We start from the raw sequence: 20,127 nt of genomic DNA, 5'->3' as shown, positions 1-20,127 counted from the left end.
AGCTCTTCAGGATAGGGAGAACTGGTGTAATAGGAAATTGGCACCAGTTTGACATCTGGGGGTCTGATTCTGATCTTGTTTACACTGACATAAACTAAAGTTAATAGAGATCAAAGCTGATCAGTGCAAGATCAAAGCTGGACTCAGATCCTATATAAGTGTGTTCAGTGTGATTCTAGTTTGGTCTGTGAGAAGAATGCAGGTCCCTTTTTAATGTAATCATTTGGATACACTTGTTCCTAATTTTTATGTCACCTTCAGGATTCTGGATTGATTCCTAATCTAGCCACGTGGATTGTTCTACTGAAAACAAAAACAACTTTCTGCACCTGCTTTTCTTTTCAGGTTATTCACCTCAGTACGTGATTCAGAAAACAACCATCTGAAGTTAGCATTGTAAATTGCGCAACCCAGGGAAAAGCATGTAAGAACAGGAGATAAGATATTCTTGATCAAGGAGATCTGGCTGTGGAACCAACTTCCAGAAGAGACGAGACCAAGGTCTTGTCTACCTTACATAGTTTTGTTAGCAAAAGGCAGCATTTGCCGACAAAACAGTGGAGGTGCACACATTACAAAGCTACTTTGGGCGGCAAAACTCTGCTGTTTTGCTGACAAAATAAAACTATCTTGACAAGAGGTGTAAAGCTTTTTGCAGCAAAGTTAAAGTGACAAAACATTAGTGCAGATGTCGCCGTTCGTTATATCACCAGAACTGGCCTCCCCCAGTATCCCACAATGCCGACCGTGACTGCTCTGCTCCCTGTTTTGAACTTGGCGTGGAAAGCAAACAGAGCTTCTGAGGATGCTGCCCCCAGTAGCTGAGGAGGCCATGCAGGAACGCCGGATGGAATCACAGAGCAATTCATGTGAAATTGGCAGGCAGGCAGAGCAGGCTGTTGCTGTGAGAGGTATGGGAGGAGAGACTGTTGTGCTGTGAAGAGCCGGGGGCTGCCTCAGGATTGGTTGGTCAGGCTGCTATCTGAGCTTAGAGAGACAGCATGACGACACACTCGGTCTCCCACAACACACACACTTCCCCAACACATACTCTTTCTTTCTCTCCTCCACCGTCCCTGTCACACACTCTCCCTCCATTCTCCCACACTTCAGTTGAAAAGCAGATAGCAATCTAGTGATGACCATGAAACCTGATTGAGAATGTGATGTGGTGTACCTACCCTATGAAGCATTGCAAACCCTTCCCAAAGCACCCTGCAGCCAGTTGCACAGTAGAATAGCTAGCCACAGTGCACTGCTCTCTGTGTCGATGCAAGAGCTGCTAGTGCCAATGCGCTCTGCTGACGCAAGGAAAATAGTGTGGCCATGCAACAACAGTTTAATTAAAGCGGCATAACTTTTGTCAACACAACTTTGTAGTGTAGACAAAGCCTTAGTTACAGTTTAGTGCCCTTCAGGTCATGTTTCAAGCTCTTCCTCTTTGCTAAAGTTTTCCCGCTAGAGTCAGAATATTTGCAATAATAACTGCTTCCTAATCAGAGGTGTTCGAATTTCCACATACTTGTCAACATCCCCTTTTTGTGAAATTGAACAGCTGTACTGTCCCAGGCTTCCAGTGTGGTTGCATGGCATGGGTTCATTGGTGTTATAGCAGACATGAATTCAGTCCAAGGGTAAGTCTACACTATGGGATTATTCCGATTTTACAGAAACCGATATTTGGAAACAGATTGTATAAAGTCGAGTGCACGCGGCCACACTAAGCACATTCATTCGGCAGTATGCGTCCATGTACCGAGGCTAGTGTCGACTTCCAGAGCATTGCACTGTGGGTAGCTATCCCATAGTTCCTGCAGTCTCCCCCGCCCATTGGAATTCTGGGTTGAGATCTCAATGCCTGATGGGGCCAAAAATTTGTCATGGATGGTTATGGGTAAATGTCGTCAGTCAATCCTCCCTCTGTGAAAGCAACGGCAGACAATCATTTTGCGCCCTTTTTCCTGGATTGCCCAGGCAGACATCATAGCATGGCAACCATGGAGCTCGTTCAGCCTTTTTTCACTGTCACCATATGTCTACTGGATGTTGCTAACAGACATGGTACTGCAGCACTACACAGCAGCATCCCCTTGTCTTTGCAAGTTAGCAAAGACAGTTACCAGCCCTACTGTACCGTCTGCTGCTTTGCAAGTTGGTAATGATGTCTTACCAGTCATACTGTACTGTTTGCTGCTGTCATGGGTGCTCCTGGCTGGCCTTGGTGAGGTTGGTTGTGGGGGCATGGACAAAAATGGAAATGACTCCCCAGGTCATTCTCTTCTTTAAGTTTTGTCTAATGGAGAGTCAGTTCTGCCTAGAATATCAGGCAAGCCTACTAAAGAACCAGAGAGGCAAATGGCCGCTCTGGGTCAAAGCCCCAGACATCTCGCAGAAATGATGAGCTGCATGCCATTCTAGGGGGTGCCGCTGCAACAACGCCACCCATTGCTTCCGTCCTCCCCCACCCCTCCTGGGCTATCATGGCAGTTATCCCCCCATTTGTGTGATGAAGTAATAAAGAATTCATGAATAAGAAACAACACTGACTTTATTGCCTCTGCAAGCAGAGATCAAAGGGGGGAGGGGAGGGCAGCCTCCAGCTGCCATGATATTCCAGGCAGGAGTGAATTTCCATTAGACAAAGCTTAAAGAAGAGAATGACCTGGAGTCATTTCCATTTTTGCCCAGGCGCCCCCGCCCAACCTCACCGAGGCCAGCCAGGAGCACTCACAGGATGACGATGACGGCTATCAGTCCTACTGTACCGTCTGCCATCCGCAAGGGAAGGGAAAGGAAGGGGATGCTGCTGTGTAGAGCTGCAGCATCGCGTCTGCCAGCAGCATCCAGTAGACATACAGTGACACTGAAAAAAGGTGAGAGAGGATTTTTTTCCCTTTGCTTTCACGGAGGGAGGGGCAGGGGGGCGACAACTTAAACCCTGAACCACCCACGACAATGTTTTTTACCCTTCTTGGCTGAGCTCCCAATGCCTGAATTCAAATGGTTTTCGGAGAGTGCGGAAACTGTGGGAGAGCTACAGTTGTCAGTCGACCCTCCCTCTGTGAGCATCCATTTTATTCTTTGGCTTTCTGGTACGCTTGTCTCAGCTCCTTAAGTTTCAGCACTGTGTCGAGTCCCTGTTGTGGCCTCTGTCCATCATAGCCTTGGAGATTTTTTCAAATGTTTTGGCATTTCGTCTATTGGAACAGAGTTCTGATAGAACAGATTCATCTCCCCATACAGAGATCAGATCCACGCTGGACAAACAGGAAATGAAATTCAAAAGTTCGCGGGGCTTTTCCTGTCTACCTGGCCAGTGCATCTGAGTTTTGATTGCTGTCCAGAGCGATCACAACGGTGCACTGTGGGATAGCTCCCAGAGGCCAATACCATCGAATTGCGGACACACTAACCCTATTTCGAAAAGGCAATACCAATTTCAGCACTACTCCCTTCATCGGGGTGGAGTACAGATATCGATATTAAGAGCCCTTTATATCGAAATAAAGGGCTTCGTTGTGTGGACGGGTGCAGGGTTAGTTCAGTTTAATGCTGCTAAATTTGAGATAAACTCGGAGTGTAGTCCAGGCCCAAGAACTCCTCTTGTCCCCCATGCTCCAGGCAATGAGCTCTTTTGGGTTGGTTGGCATCTTCTTATTGCATGTCCTGTGATCACAGTGAAAGCAAGGAGGTAGCCCTAGTGGACATCTGCCCAACTAAACATAAAAGTGATGGAGTTTGGAGAAAACTTGAACGTGGAACTTGCATCCTTCCCCCCATTCTTGGTGTGCATTTCCTATTGATTTTTCTTTGTCTCCTTTGGTTTGTTCTGCAAGTCAAGGTGGGAGAATACCTGAAAAGACAATGCTTTTGGTGGATGCTTCAGCAGACTTGACTAACCTTTAATCTCCATTTCCATCTTCAGGCCTTTAGAATAGACTTTCGCCACCCAGCAGAGAGTCTAACAAATTAACAGTTAGTTTTATTACATTGGTCAAGCAGAAAGTGTCTACTCTCATTTGCTCTCATTGAGTCCATATTAACCTAAGATTGCATTCCCCCACCATCACCAGTCTCTTCCCTTCTGGGCACTGGACTTTCCTGTAAGGAGAAGGTTATGTGTTGGTGTCCTTCAGACACGCCCTTCAGACTGCTCCCTTTTTGTATTCTGAGCTCCTATGGTTGGTGCCAGAATTTCTTCAGCTTAGTAAAAATATTTCATTCATTATCAGGAGCTTAGTCATCTGATTCTCAGTGCTGATGCCGTCTTTGGAACAATGGCTTGCTGCCATTCTGTCTGCTCCTGTGAGAGACCAGTTCTCTGTAATCTCTTTCTCTTTTTAATATCCTTGACTTTATCATGGAAATTGATTTACTAAATGAACACCTGGTGCATTTCCTCTTAGTTAAGAAGAGAGGCCAGGTGCTAATTTGTACAGATGTCACCGGCTTCAGATGCTAGTGAGTTCAGAAAGAAAGAAAGAGGATATAAATTCAAAGTGTATTCCGCCATGCAGAGAAATACAATTTGTGCACCTTGTGTATATGGGATAACATAGGACTCAGGTAACATGACAAACTTTCAGCAAGTCATCATCAAAGATATTAAATGCTAGTCACTGAAAGAATAGGGCAAGCTGCAAAATATTTATTTTTGACAGCTCTCTCTCTTTCTGTCTCTCTCTCTTTTTCCTCTCCAATTTAAAATTCATTAAGGCCAAAAAAATTTAAATTGGGACCCAAAATTAGGCTCCTAAATCCAGATTTAGGCACCTAAATAGTTACCCTGATTTTCAGAGGTGTTGAAATGCCAACAAAGCCAACTGAAGTCAATGAGAGCAGCAGGAGCTCAGCACCTTTGCAAATGAGGCCTTTTATTTAGCTTTAGCTATTATTTAGCACTATATCTGGCTTTAGGAGCCCAACTTTAGCTAACTGGATTTGAGAATTTTGGCCTAGGCCTTAGAGGCCAAATGATTAATAGAGACATTCAAACCACAAATGTTCCAAGATCACCACAGTTTACATTCCATGTACATTTTTGGCAACATGTATCAACATGGATGGGGAACTGAGTCAAAGGTTTCTAAAAGGCAGGGAGAGGTTGATTTCTGAATGGCCTGTAAGACAATTCCTGGCAAGAGCATGACAGACAAATGAAATCCAGTGGTATACCAAAGACGTAAGTAGATGAATGGCAGCAGCAAAGACCATCACAAAGCCAGTCATTTTCATTTTCCCTATGATGTGTTTAACCATGTGGTTCTCACAAAAAGTCGTACATTTGAGTCAATTATGCCTTCAGGTTCAGTGAAATGAAAAACAAAAGGAATCCTCATGTGGATTTTCTTGTTGGAAGATGGTACATCCTCATTCTTAAGAAAGAAGCTGATCTGTGATGTCTCTTATGTGGCAGGCGAGAGCTCCCTGGAAATGTAGTAGAACCAATTCTTAATTCTTGCTAGCTCCAAAAGACCTTGTTCTTTTTACACATTATTTTATTTTAAAAAAAAGCACCAAAGTGCTTCCCTCCCACCCCAATTTTCAGAATGAAAACCAATCTTCTGACCATTGGTGATCATTAAAGATTGGGGATAACAGCTTGGCCTCCCATGAAGTTAATGGGAGTTTTACTAGGATTTTCACCCTGGATAATTATATTTTGCCACTCCCATAAAATATTCCCTCTATAGTTTCAAATGGATAATGTTCCTGGGTTTGCTTTGTACTCGATATCTCCCCCTAAACTAGAATTGTGACGGCTGCTGTTTTCTGCCGCAGAAGATTCAATTCTGTGATAAATATATCAGCCCTGGTTCAGCAAGGTACTTGTGCGTGTGCCTAGGTCCCATTTAAGTCAATGCACTGCTCATGTGCTTTAAATTACGAATGTTCCTAAAGCACTTTGGTGAATTTGTGCCATATTATATAGTGCATTTTTCAATTCTATGGCACTTTCTCAAAGCACTTTACTAACAAATAGCAATGAAGCCTACTTCCTCTTCAATGTGTTCCCCATGAGAAAGAGATCACTAATGCAAAACATGGAGTTTTTTAGGAGAAATATCTGTAGCCATTTTAGTAAGGCAGTGCAATGCACTGCCAATGAGTTACTCAGGTAACAGGAATATAAATTATTTGACTAGGATGCTTTCCAGGTGATGTCAGAAAAACTATGGGCATTCAGTTAATCCCATGTAAATCTGAAGTAATTCAAGAAGATCCTATATTGCCCTTATTTACAATCATGAAACTGTTGAAATCAACAAAGTTGAACAGGTGCATTTTATGACAGATTTTCTCTGCTTGCGTTTAGTGGCACTGCTATGGATTTACACCAGCGTAACTGAGAGCAGACAGTAATCAGCTGAATAGTGCTGCTGAGAAAGCATGGTGAGCGGCCAATGTTTGTCATTGGAAATAATCCAGCAATGACACAGAAGCAAGATTTCACAGAGCACACTCTTAAACTGTCCTTGAGGCACACCATGTGGTCTGGATAATAGCAAATAACAGAAGCCAAAAGGATCCCGGGATCTTCTAAATCTTGTCTGAGCCAATGGCTTCCTTTCCAACCTTGGCCAAGTCACTTGACCTACTTGTGTCTCTGTCAAGCCAGCTACAAAATTGTGCATAAGAAAAAAACGGGACGTGAGCAAAATCCAGGTGTTCAGTTGAACCTTCTCGAGTAAACAAATCATGCAGTTACGTCATAAATATTTTTCCTGGTTGTAACTGGCAGAATTGCAGATAGAAATTAAACTGGACTCAATGCATGAAACTGCCCAATGTTGAGAGCCTTCAACTGCCAATACACAGAGCCACACAGGAACAGGCCCTAACATTAGCTTAATGCCTAACAGGCAGTGGAGCTGCGTGGAATTTAGATTTACTGTAGCAGGTTACGTTATGAGTTCTGTGATATTCTGAAAATATTTTGCTAAGGAAACTGCTTGTGGGTTGAGAAGACAGCACAGAAAAGGAAGTCTGATTTCCTGCTCTCTTAGCACTGCATGGGCTTCTACAATTGCACTTTTTGAGCAAAACCAATGCATTTTTTTATATCAGCATGGAATTTAAGGCAAATCCCTCCCCTCCCCATGGTGTTTCCTTCTACTGACAAAAGAAAATTTTCTCCTGTAGTACAGATTATCATAAACATAGCGCACTGCTGCTACTTAACAACGTGGAAATCCCTAACTGTGCTTTCACGATGGAACTCAGCTCTTCTTCTCAGTTGAAATGAACCGCTTTCTGAGAAAAAAGTGTGTGTGCGGGTGGTTTTTTTTTTTTTTTTTCTATTTCTCAGCTGAAAGTGGAACACATTTCTCACCATCTTGCCATTTTAAGATCTGGCAAACTGTGAGTAAAATCACATGTAATATTGGTTAAATGAATTTGACTTGGTTCTGTGGAATTTTCTAACCCACTTAAGGTGCATGCGGGACATGATTTAAATGTAGACAGAGTTTATCCATCTACCTTATTTCTAATCAAAACAGGGTGATCTTCCTTTCAGACTGAATTTGTTAGCATAGGCGCCGACTCTGTGGGTGCTCCGGGGATGGTGCACCCACAGGGAAAAATTAGTGATTGATCATTTTACGAATGTGAACATAGCCAGCCCTACTGGATTATGGGTTTTATTCTCGCCCCCTCTTTTGAATGTGCTGGAAAGGAGCTCTAATGATGCTTGAAAGGAGTTCCAACGATCCTTGATGACTTGATGAAATGATCCTTTACTTTAGCACTGTGACTTTCCCCGGGGGGGACCCAGGGTTGTGAGACTCCTCGCTACCACCTGCCCAAAGTATGAGGAAATCTAGTCTGTGCCTGCTGTGGATCAGCTTCCTGACTCCACCAGCCTCTGGCAACACAAGCGCTCCCTTCAGGCTACCACAGGCCTTGTTCTTTCTGTACAGGTTAGCGATAGGCACACCTAATCTCCCAGCATCCCTCTGGAGAGCCCAACCTCTGTTCCACTGAATGCTCACAGAGCTCTCAGACTCTTACTCAGACCCGCTTACTAGTGTTAACTCAGCATCACCACTCTGCTTCACACACAGCACTTAGAATAAGTTTATCATCAAAGAACAGAGATTCAAATGATCTAAAGTAAGAATATTGGAAACAAATGGGTATATATAAAATAAAACCGTGACACACTTTCTAAAGCCTAAACTTAACTCACAAGACATTCCAGAGTCTCCTAAAGGATAGTTTACCCCAAGTCCCTTTCCAGAGTTTTCAACCAAGATGGTTGAAATTCCCCTTTTCCTGAGATTAAGCCCGCCAACCACCTGTCTTCACAAATCGAATGATACCTGGGGGTTCATCTGTACCCTAGATAGACCAGACCTTTGATCTTCCCCTGAAAAGAGGGTCACCCCCTGTTCTTTGCCTCTTCCCATCAGTTTCCTTCTGACGTCTCTGCAAATTCTTCACTGGCAATTGATTCAGTATGCTTACAGACATCCATTGTACCACCAGGGAAATAAGTGGCTCCTATCTCCTGTCTGGAGAAGTCTGTCTCAAGGTACACTGCCTCTGGGTCACCTTTAACTAGAAGGCCTAGAGAACATAATTTTCAGTATATATACATAACACCTCACATATTTTCTGTGCGTACATCTCGCAATGCTTCTGATAACCAATGTGCCACAGGCTTTCATTAGAGACCTTACATGGCATTCTTTTGGTGAACCCAGGGGTCTCTGCACCCCTGGGTACCCCTGTGCCCTCTGCCCATTGCCATCAAGAGGTCTTTGGGTCACAAGTATCCATTCCTGTGTAAAGTATAAGATACTTTTTTCAAAACTAAGACTGAAAGCATTTCCTGATTGCAGAGCTGAGAATAGACCTTCCAATTGACCAAAACAAAGAGAGGGGGACAACCTGGGCTTCAGTGACAGAGAATGAACTTAAAGGCACAAGAAGGAGGCCTTAATGTTCCACCCCAGTATCACTGAGCGCTGGTTGGTTGAATTAGCGTCCTATGGAATCCTGTGGCTGATGCACCGCTTCCAGGCTGACCTCCTCCTCCCACTTTGGTTTCTGTGCCTGCAGCCTGCTGCCCCAGAAACCTTCTCTGTGACTCCAACATCACCCGTTTCAGGTGCCTCCTTATAATACATCTCTTCCAGAATCCCTTGAAGCTCTCATGCCCCATCAAAGAAGTGTTGGGAAAATAGAAGACAAGAAATGTGAAATTCACAAGCCATGTGCTTCCCCCATCTCAATAAGTAGCTTTTATTTAATTTTTCTTCCTCTCATCCTTCTTCTTTCATCCATTCACTGCCTACTCAGGGCCTGATCCCATGCCCACTGAAGAAAATGAAAAGACTCCCATTGACTTCAATGAGCTTTGGATCAGGCCCTTATGTTTTGCAAGCTAATTGAAGCAAGGGTTCTTGTGCTCTTTCTTATAGCCCATTGGGCACTATATAAGTAAAATAATAGTTTATGGTGTCTGAAGATGTGCTCGGGTGAATTTCCAAGCTTGAGCTACTTTAATTGTGACTCGGAGAGCAAATAAGCTTGGACAGCAATTACCCCTCTCTGGGTACGCAGTATGTGGGTTGTCAGTTGCAGAAATAAATAAAGAAATAAAACACAACGATCATGAAACTTTGAAGATAGAGAAAGAGGGAGAATGTCTTTAGTTTTTCACTGATGTGTAGGTATGTGGCAACGAGCCCTGAGTGGTAGGGTTTTGTAATGTTACCTTTGCTCCTCTCAGGTTAGCACTAAACACAGGCCAATTAGTGTTGCCAGTGAGTTCTGTTGATGATTGTTTTCTTGCTGGACAGCTCCCTTATCAACAAGCCATAAAAGCTACAGCAATAGAAAGTGGAAGAATGTTCAACTCAACTGCCTCATGATTAAGAAGCTACTGAATTTGTGGGAGCAGAACCTAGGGTAGTTTTGACTAGAATTGAGTAGGAGAAAAAAGTTTGTGAACCATCTGCTAGTTATTGCTCTAACATCATCTTCCTCTCTGAACCTCCTGCTCCACTCTGCCGTCCTCCTGGGCTTTACCTAGCTGCTTTGATCTCTGGCAGGTTAGTGGTGGCTTCCTCTTGACTCAACTGGGCATCTATGTGTTGAAGTCAGTTTCTGGTCTTAGTGGCCAGTCCTAGTCTTCCTGGGATCTCTATGGGAAAACTTGAGCCTTGGTAAAGATTTTTGTTTTACTGCAGGAGAAAAGCAAGCTATTATTGCTTAGAACAGGAAGATCTGTGTAGACGTAATCCCACTTTTATTATGGTTGGAAAATCAGCAGAGTTATATAGATACTCTGGGGAGTGGAACATAAAATAGATACAGCATAAAATCCTGCTCTACCTTCTTAGCCATGGAATAGTTGTCAGATGTTTTTGCTTTTAAATAAGGCCAAACGGGATGTAAATGCAAATCAGGATGATAGAAGTCAAAATCTCCTTTGTTTGAGAACTGCATTGTAAGTCTTAGAACCTGATTTTGGGAAGAGATGGCTCTATTTCCAATGAAGTGCGTGGTCGACTGATCCACCCATTATGGCAATGACATAAGAATTTCCCCAAATGACTGTTTTTTTTTAAACTGAGAATGTTGTTTACTGTGTTAATCACACATACAGTTAACTTTCTGTAAAACAGTGACTGAATTGTGCCTCTGATAGGAATGCACAATTCATGTAGTGCCAAATCTGCTCGCATCTGGAGTCAATGAGGTTACTCCAGATTTGCGGCTATTGTTATTTATTAACAGCAGCATTTTCTTTATATTAGGCACTTTGCAGACACTCAAGAAAAAATGGTCTTACCTAAGGAATGACTCTGATGTAATGACAGTGTTGCATTCAATGGGAGCTACATGTGTATATCTGAGGACAGAATTTGATCGTAAGAGTACCAGGAAACATAAATAAAATAAAGGGGACAAAAAAGGAGAATATGCACTAGATCTACTCATGCCACAAAGGGTGGACAACTTGATGAATGACATTCAAAGGCAGGTCTTGTCAATTTAACATAAGAGCCATCATCAATATATAGGACCAATATATATGACTGGAGCTAGGGAGATGGTTTTTAAAAATGGTTGAATAATTTAGTGTCGACATACTGTAAAAATGTGTTGGTTGTGTTGCTTGTATGTTAATGTAACTGTTTAGAATACAGTCCATCAAGTAAAGAGATTGATAGTGACCAGCTAGGATCAACCAATGTTCTTCTTACTTTTTACCAGTGGCTCAGTGTCTGATATTTCTGGCCTTCCAAAAGGCCATTGGAAGAGATTTGTTATATTATGAATGGCAGCCTTTTCTATGGTAGAAGACTGCTTTAAAGAAAGTGAAACACTAGTAGTATGGGAAAATCTCTTAACATCTTGGCTTGTGAAGTGAACCCACAACTTTAAAAACATATGATTCCCTGGTGCCACTTACCTGGGAACTAGCCAGTACTCTAATTGTTAATTAATATTAATATAGCTCAAGTAGTAAATAGTTAACGAAGGAGTTTTTCTTTCTTTCTTTCATTTTAGGAAGGTGAACTGCCTTGTTCCAAATTCTCCTCCTCCCTGTCCCCATCTGAGCTGTGGCTGCTACAAATATAAATCTACTCTCCTTTCCCAGGTTTTCTTTATGGTAACATTTCAGTGCTCAGTACTAACCGATGATGGATGATGATGGATACATCCAGACAATGCTATTGTTTTCTCCTGCTGCTGCTGCTATGGTTACAGATAGTTACATAACTTCTTGTTCTGGCAGTGACAATGATGAGGGGTGCTTAAAGCTGGGTCAGGACGAGAGGCTACACAATAAAAATAAAATTATCTGATGACAGACCCAATTGCACCTGAGCAATGCTTAATGCAAAAGCCTTGACTTTTCTTCCTGGGAGCTAATAAATGATCGAAAGACCCATTATTTTGATATTTTTTTTAAAATGTATTGCCAAACTGGTAAACATGACTACAATTAATACATACTTTTAACTAAATTAAAAGATCTAGCCATTGTTTGGCTGCATTTCCAATTATATGTTCTTGTTTATAGGGAGAACAATACAGTGTTTAGGGGTAGGAAGTGACTGGGTAAGGTATAGTGAAGCTAGGTCTACATGACAAAGTTTTGTCAGCACAGGTATATTGGTCAGGGGTGTGAAAAAAACACACACACACCCAGCTATGCCAGAAAAACTCCCAGTGTAGACGCAGCTACGCTTACAGAAGAGTAGCTATGTTGACAGAAGCAATGTTGTTTGCGGAGGTGGTGTTACTACACTGGCAGAACTCTTCCTCCTATTGGGATATGCTGCGTCTACACTATGGGGCTCTGCTGGTGTCGCTGTATCAGCAGAGCCTGTGTAGTGTCAACTAACCCTACCATTCCCAGGACAGAAAAGAGAAAAAGCCAATGGCTGGACTGGAGACAGGAGGCAGTAGTGGGTTAAAGTTTAACTGGGGCCCGGATCCGATCCAGCCAGGATGGATGTGGAGTAATTCCTGGTGGCTATTACTGAAGCTTGTCTCTCCTTTGTACATGTCCACCTACTGCAGAACCAGTACCCCAGGCTTTCTGCCCCTTGTATGATTCATAGGGCGCTGCGTATTTCCAGATAGCTTGGCTTACTAATCAACAGAGCCACATGCAGAAATGGGCCTTTGTTGGCGTTTGATGCCGACAAGCAACACTGCGAATGAGCTGAATCTTAACATATACCCTACCCCAAGCCATGCTTGGATTCTGGCAAAGCCTGCTCTGGATAAACAGAAACAGAGATAACAACCATAGCCATATTGTTCCTTAAAGAAACCCAAGGGACGAACTTGCTCTCAACACTTCTGCTACCCAGTCGTAATCTATGGACTTACATGGATGTGAGTCAGGGCAGGATTTAGCTCAAAGTGGATAGCATATTACTCTCTTGTTACACATGTATATATGCCCGTACACATACTGTCAGGCCAAAAGATTTCCTCCCTTCAGGTGCTTACCAATACCAGGGGCAAAGTTGTGTAGGTAAGTAGAAAAAGGAGACAGTCAGGAAGGGCCTTACCAGAGTTGGCTCTTATGCCCTGCTCTTGGCTCCTCTAAAACCCGGAAATCCCTACCCTGTAGGCCCAGTATTGCCGGATTTGAAGAGTTGGCATTTCCAAAGATGAGGGGGATGCTTGGTGCACTTCAGTGTGTATACTTCTTTGACAAGATGCCCCAGGTCTTGTAGAGATTTACTTTTGCTCGTGGTAGGGTTTATCTCCGTAGGATGTTGTGCAGTCATGGACAGCCAGGATTTGGGCTCACAGCAATGCAGCTTTTGCACATTAATTGTGTGGCATATTGTTGTAAGGTCTGAATTAGGGCCTATCTGGGGACAAGAGGTTTGTGTAATCAAATGCATATGGCATCCCAGTGATATGTGCTATGCTATCCAAAGCAAAACCAGCATTCTGATTGACCATGAGGTTGTGTTGCCAGTTGAACCCCAGGGAAGAAGACAGGCAGAGGTTCTTTGCTTCTGTGTTTCTTATTCATTGCTCTCTCTATTTTCCAGACTGCTGTCCTCCTAGTCATTTTATTGACAGTGCTATTCATCTTGGCAACCTGTGGTGAGAAGCAGAGGAACAGGTTTGAATGCAATTTGGTGCATATTCAAGCCTTGCCTAATTAAGCCATCTCATGCTCACTCAAAGCAACTAATTGCCCAGCAAGTGACTTTTGATTTCTTATCCTTTACTCTTCTCTAATCCTCAAAGGATGTTTTCCAAGGGAAAATGCTTTGCTGGCCATTGTGGTGCAATCTCAGAAATCACAACTTCCTTTAGCCTTTATAAAATGCTTTCCTATTTGGTTGTTTCACCAGTTCCATCTTTCCTTTTATGTTTAAACTTAGTAGTAATTGCAGCTGTGTTCATTATTTACAATGAAATGCAAAGCTATGCAAAACCAGCCCAGCATTTAAGATTTTGTAGCATATTTGAGACTCAGACCAAGTTCCTGGAAAGGTGTGCTAAGTTTCATATACCATTGCAGGTGAAACTGGTTCATGGCCCAGTGAAGAGTTTGCAGTTTTACGTGGTTTCACATTGGTGAAACTTGGCAGTTTTGACTGAATTTCACCTGGAGGCTTCCGATTTGATCAAAGCTGACTCACACAAAGGGAAATTCAGAGGGAGTGTGAAACTAAGAAAATATCTGCATGAATCTCTCTGAAATGAGACGGCTAAGGTTTGTTCAGAACTAATTAAAATTCACATCCTAATTTTGATAAGGTGGATTTAGGTTGACTATATTTTCATGTTTGTCAATGGAGGAGAATTATTTCTCGAATTAGCTTATTTCTAATTTGATACCATTACTTTCTCCAAATATAAATTGTTTAGAAAAATATTCTACAGGTCATTCTTACAATATTGTGATCTGCCTAGTAGAATAGATTTGTTGAATTGAGAACCATGAATGTAGCACCCTAACCGTGGGAAACCTGACAAGAACCTACATATGTGTCATTTCATATGACTGAGGGAGGGTATTATTGTGACCTTAATTATGCATTTCTGTATATAGAAAGCTGGAGAGCTGTTCAGCACCAACTTTTAAAAACTCTCTGCTTAAGTTCTGCACGGAAAACATGCACCCATGAGCACACTAAGGTAATTACATCGACAAAATGTGTCCACTTGTTTGTTCAACGTGTACAACTGTGTGCAAACAAGAGATTGTGCTCACAACTTTATGCTTTGCACGTGCACCCATACATGCATATTTTGTAGGTAGAATTCAAGTCTCTGATCCTGCAATTTACAGTGAAATCAATGTCAGTATGCTTTCTGTTCTAAATTGCAGGGTCAGAGATAAATGCTTATTTCTGAAAATCAAGCCTAAAAATGTACCGATTTATTCTTGTTTAATTATTTGAAAACTTTCCCCGTTTATCTATAATGTCTCTCTGCAGGTTCATGAACTTGGAAAATGGGGGGCGGGGGGAGGGAGTGAGGCCTGGGGGGTTGTACTTACACCCATCTGGTGAGCAAGCTCTCTTATTATCTCTGATTTAATAACTCTGTTGTCACATTTAAACAGGGCACAGAAAATGACTCCATAGAACAATTTGTTTGGGCAGTTTCATGTCTTTTTTTTCACATTTGCATGTTGTGTTGCTGATCTAGGCCTAGAATTTCCCGTGTGGCAGACAGAAAATGCACATAACTCCATCTCTACTGATTCCTCAAAAGTATGGTAAAGAGCTGTCACGTTCCATTTCAATACTGATTTATACATATTTATCCATCCCTCACTCTTCCTGGCTTTTTCTATACATCAGCGAGGTCAAACTCATTCCTCTTCTGATTACACGCAGTACCTACTAATACCTTTGCTACTGGAGCATATCCGCTGTTGAAGTGATTACATTAATGGTAATGGCAAAAACTAACAAGAGCACGATGGAATGCAAAGAATTTAAAACCTAACGAGGCAAGATTTTTCTCCTCTGTTAAATGTGTAAAGACCTCCTTCATGGAATGGTCCAGGTAGCCAACAGCTTGGAGAACTGAGTTGCATCTGTTCAGAAATATTTGGATTTTTCCCTCTTGAGGTTCTTTATCTGGTTTGTGGATCAGATTAATGTCAAATTAGCCCTATGCATGGTGGCATATCTGTGTTTGAAGGGGTAAAATATGCAGTAGTTTCTTTGGTTGCATTTTAGCTCCTGTCTGAGGCCTGGGATGAGCTGGAGGAACATTGCCTGTACACTGGCTCCATGCCTATCACAACTAGTAAGCTCAAGTGAGTGCAGTATTATGGTCTTATGCTGAATGAGGTTGTATAGTGTCTCCCTACACGAGGACTAGCTAACTTCCAACTAATGAACAGTTGTGGGGTCCCTGCTGAAGAAACCATCTCTACATGCTGGCCATATCATCAGTTAATTATCTACTCAGGCCTCATCTTTCAAGAACATTTATTGAGAAGGTTGGGGTGAACAATTGCTTTTCAGTTGATCTTTAGACTCTGGTACAGCACAAAGGGCGCATTGGTTGAAGCTTTGCTAATGATGGAAAACAATCATCTCTGCTGATTCTTTTAGATACATCTCTTCTACTATTCCATATAAGTTCTTATCCTGCCCTCATCACCATAGTACCGGAGCACCTCCCAGTAGTGAATTAAATGACATGACTAACATTTGTCACATGTTCTCTCTCATTTTCTTCCCAGTGTCAAGGACCCCCAGCTGAACCCAGATGCAGCTCATTGCCCCCAGGTGATTCAGCTAATGAACCTGGCCTTCTGATTGGCTGAAGACTGCAGCCGGCACATTCTTAAATCCTACAGCAGGCCTGGGGGTCTGGCTATTCAGTAGTGTTCCATGCCTGCAGCTGTGTTTCTGGTCTTGTTCTCAGTTCCCTCTTTGTTCCTGCTCCTGGTCTCCTCGTCCTTGCTCCTGGTTCTTGGTTGCTGTTCCTGCTTTGCTCTAGTTGATATTCTGGTTCTGACCTCTGACTCATGAGCTCAGCTCCAGCTCACTCCCTGGACTTGATATTTGGCTTCTGATCCTGGCTCTGACTCTTGGCTCGGGTTTCCTGGCTCTTGACTCAGCTCGCTCCCTGGACTAGGTAACTCGGCTCCTGATTTGGATTCTGGACAGAACGCCTAGTCATGCCTGTTCCAACCATTAGGTAAGCTTCCTGTCCTGCCCACAGCCTGCTCCTTAACAAGCAAGGAGGGAATTGTGTGTGTGTGTGGTGGTGTATGTTATTTGCATAAGGCTTGGTTAGGGTTTGTAATGTCCATGCTGCTCTGTGCTTATATTAGAGAAGGAAGGCCAAAGAGGTGTGCTTTCCACTTGGAGCAGAAGGCAGTGAGGCTTCTGAAGGTCCTCAGTTGTTGGGGGATTTTGCTCCACAGTCTGACTGATTTCCAAGAACGCTCTGTCTCATGCATTGAATTAGATCTACCCAACTATAGTCACAACCTTCCTTCTCTAGGTACTGCTATGGCTGCTGAGGTCAGGTGATGTGCTCCTACTAATAGTCGTTCCTTCTACCTTTGAAATTTAAGGGCTAGAGGCAGAGCTTTCACATTCAAGTCTGGTCACTTAAGAGTATGGGAAAAGGCCCATATATTTCCCTAAGAGCTTTGCCTGAAGCAGAGTTGAGTGGTGGCTAGGTAACTGACTCTGAGTGTAGACTTTTCTTTGTACTCACTTTGGTTTATTGAAAAATTAATATTGTTTTTAAATATTCTGTGTGTGGCCTGAGGCATTTGTAATTGTGATGTATTGAAAACTGTCAGATTTGCAAGCTATCATTTTAAATTTCTTAGGGAAGTGTAAGATCTGAGGTTGGAACAATCAGTCTGCAGAGAGCCAGCCTAGATTAAAGTGGAGTGAGTTTTGTGTGTCTGTCTTTTAGGGAGCAGCCTGTTTTGTCTCCCTGGTTTTGCTTTCTTGTGTGTAAACATTTTGAGCTCTAAGAAATAAAAGTAGTGCTATACTGGAGCCTTCCAGAAAGAGTATTTGATTTTTTGGGGTCTAATTTCCCTGTCTGCCTGGAACATAACTGTCATTGGTCATATTTTATATAAATAAAGTAATGATTAAACTGAAATTCAGATACAGTACAATGAAAATGGAAGTCTGTGTCCTGAAACTCTGCTAATGTCAAGTGCCTCTAAGCATGCCCAGAGCTTTATATTGGCTTCCCTTCTATATGCAATATATGGGCAGTTCACATACAGAAAAGCTAGGATATATGCACACACTAATAGTTGGCTAGCCTTTATGTTTCTCTTGGAAGCTTATTAATTTATTCATTAACATTATAAAGACCCTCTATATAGTTTTTCTTCCACAAATCATTTGCATGAACCTAGGCCTGGCTTTTAGGGAAATTGGCGTAATCTGAAGATTTGCATCAAAATAATGAAACCTGCCATTTCACTGTGAGGCCAGGTGAAATGTGGCAATATCAACTAAGTTTGCATTCAGGCTCAAAGTTAAACTGAGGCTGCAATAAATTACATGAGCTAAAATTGGAGGGAAAAAACAGTCACACTAGACATGAGCCCAAACTATGAAGTGTGACAAACTAGAAGTTTCAAGAAGCTTGAATCCAGAACTGAACTTTGCAACTCAGACTGATCTCTGTCGTAGGCAGAATTGGATCTCTAGATCTGAGTCTGTTCACTCTTGAACATCGGGGAAGATTGGCTTAAGATCTGCCTATTGATTCAAATTTCATGGCTTGTGCCCATTTCTCATTTTCAGGAACCCCCTGAAAACAGCTGTGTTCTGCACAGCTCTGTTTGTGATCTAGGTTGGTGGGCTTAGTATGTAAACAGCACTGGAGTGTGGAAATTTGCTATCAGCAGAAACCATCCAAAGTTCAAGAGCATCATCACTATAGTAAAATTGGGTCAGTTTGACTTGAGAGAGCTCTAAAGGAGATTCTATCATTTCCTGTCATAAAAAGAAACATTCAAGTGGGTTGATGATACCAGAATTGTTCAGTATCTCAGTGTTTCAGCCTAACAGCAATGCCAGTAATATAAGAGTGTGTCCTTAACAGTGAAATAACAGAACCAGAATTAATTAAATTTAACCCCCTAGAAACTCTGATTGAAAAGAGAAGCATTATATTCTAAATGCTTTCTTTTAATCTGTTCATGTTTAGAGGGTGGATTAGATGTTACAACTAATAAAGGAATGATCCATTTTTTTTCAGCTGTGGCAGTGAGAATAGGATTTTTTTTAAAGTATGGCATGCTCAGTGCTTGCATATTAAAGTAGTGACTGAAAAAAAATAAGTAGTTCTTCAGATCTAAAGAACTGGCAGTGGTATAGTCCTGGAAGTTCAAACAAACACTTATGTTTTATGTGGATGGGGAAGTCTGATATTTTTCTTCTATCATTGTTTGTATTACAGTAGCTCCTAGACACACTCCACCAAGGTCAAGGCTCCATTGTGCTTGGTGTTGCACAAACACCTCCCTGCTCTGAAGAGTTTATAAGCTACATGGCCAAGACAAAGGGTGAGAGAAAGGAAGTATTATTCCCATTTTACACACTAGGAGCTGAGTCGACGATTGAGGGCCTTACCCAAAGCCCACTGAAGTAAATGAGATTCGGACCTAAGGGCCATATTTTAAAAGATCATTAGGCACCTAATGATGGAGATCCGCCTACTACTATTTTCAACAGCACCTAGGCATCTAACAATAGGAGCTAGGTCCCTTAGTAAACCTCACTAGGTGACTTTCTGCACCCTTAGAGCCTGAATGCCTTTAAAAATATGGCCCTAACTAACTCTCCTCTGTGGGGAAAGTCCTGAATGAAATCAAGGTCTCCTGCGTCCTAGTCCAGTGCTTTAACTACACTGCTTTGAATTTGTAGACTGAGTGTGGGATTGGGTAAGTTGAGACAACTGGGTTCTGTTCCTGACTTGCGTGACTTTGAATATGTTAAGCCTCCTTCTGTGCTTCGCTTACTTTCTCTGTGAAATGGGGCTAATGATGCTGAGCCACCTTTGAGATGTGTTTTGAGACCTGGAAAAAATGCTGCAGACATGTAAATTATTAGCATACTTGAATTCTCTTCCACGATGATTTCGGTGTTTAGGTTCTCCTGAACACGACCTGTCAGCTGTTCCTCGCTATGTCAGACCACGTGGAGACTACAGGAGACTAGATTAGAGCCTAAATCACTTTCACTTTGCAGCTAAAGTTTTAAGAAGTGACATGTTCATCTCTGTGCGTCGCCACTTACAGTGGCGTGTGGAGCACGGACACTATCCTGTGACATGCTGTGGACCCACAACTCCCATTAATTTCACTGGTTGCTGATTAGAACCCAAATGCTGCTGAGCTGAGGGTGCTCAACACCCTGCAGGATCAGGCCCCAAGTTCACAGTGAACTGTACATAAAATCAAATGATTTAAGAAATCCAATCCAAATCAATCTGACAGCAAGAATAATGATATACCCACCTAAATTTGACAAATATATGTGACTGGATGCATGGCAAAACTGAACGCCAACTAAGCCAATCCATTATTATTTTATTTATATTACTGCAGCAAGGACCAGAACCCCAGTATGCTAGATGCTGTACAAACACAGGACAAAAAGACAGTCTCTG

The sequence above is a fragment of the Mauremys mutica genome, chromosome 2 (assembly GCF_020497125.1).
Source record: "Mauremys mutica isolate MM-2020 ecotype Southern chromosome 2, ASM2049712v1, whole genome shotgun sequence".
Lineage (NCBI taxonomy): Eukaryota > Metazoa > Chordata > Testudines > Geoemydidae > Mauremys > Mauremys mutica.
The sequence above is the reverse complement of the archived record's forward strand: the minus strand, read 5'-3'. Positions refer to the sequence as shown.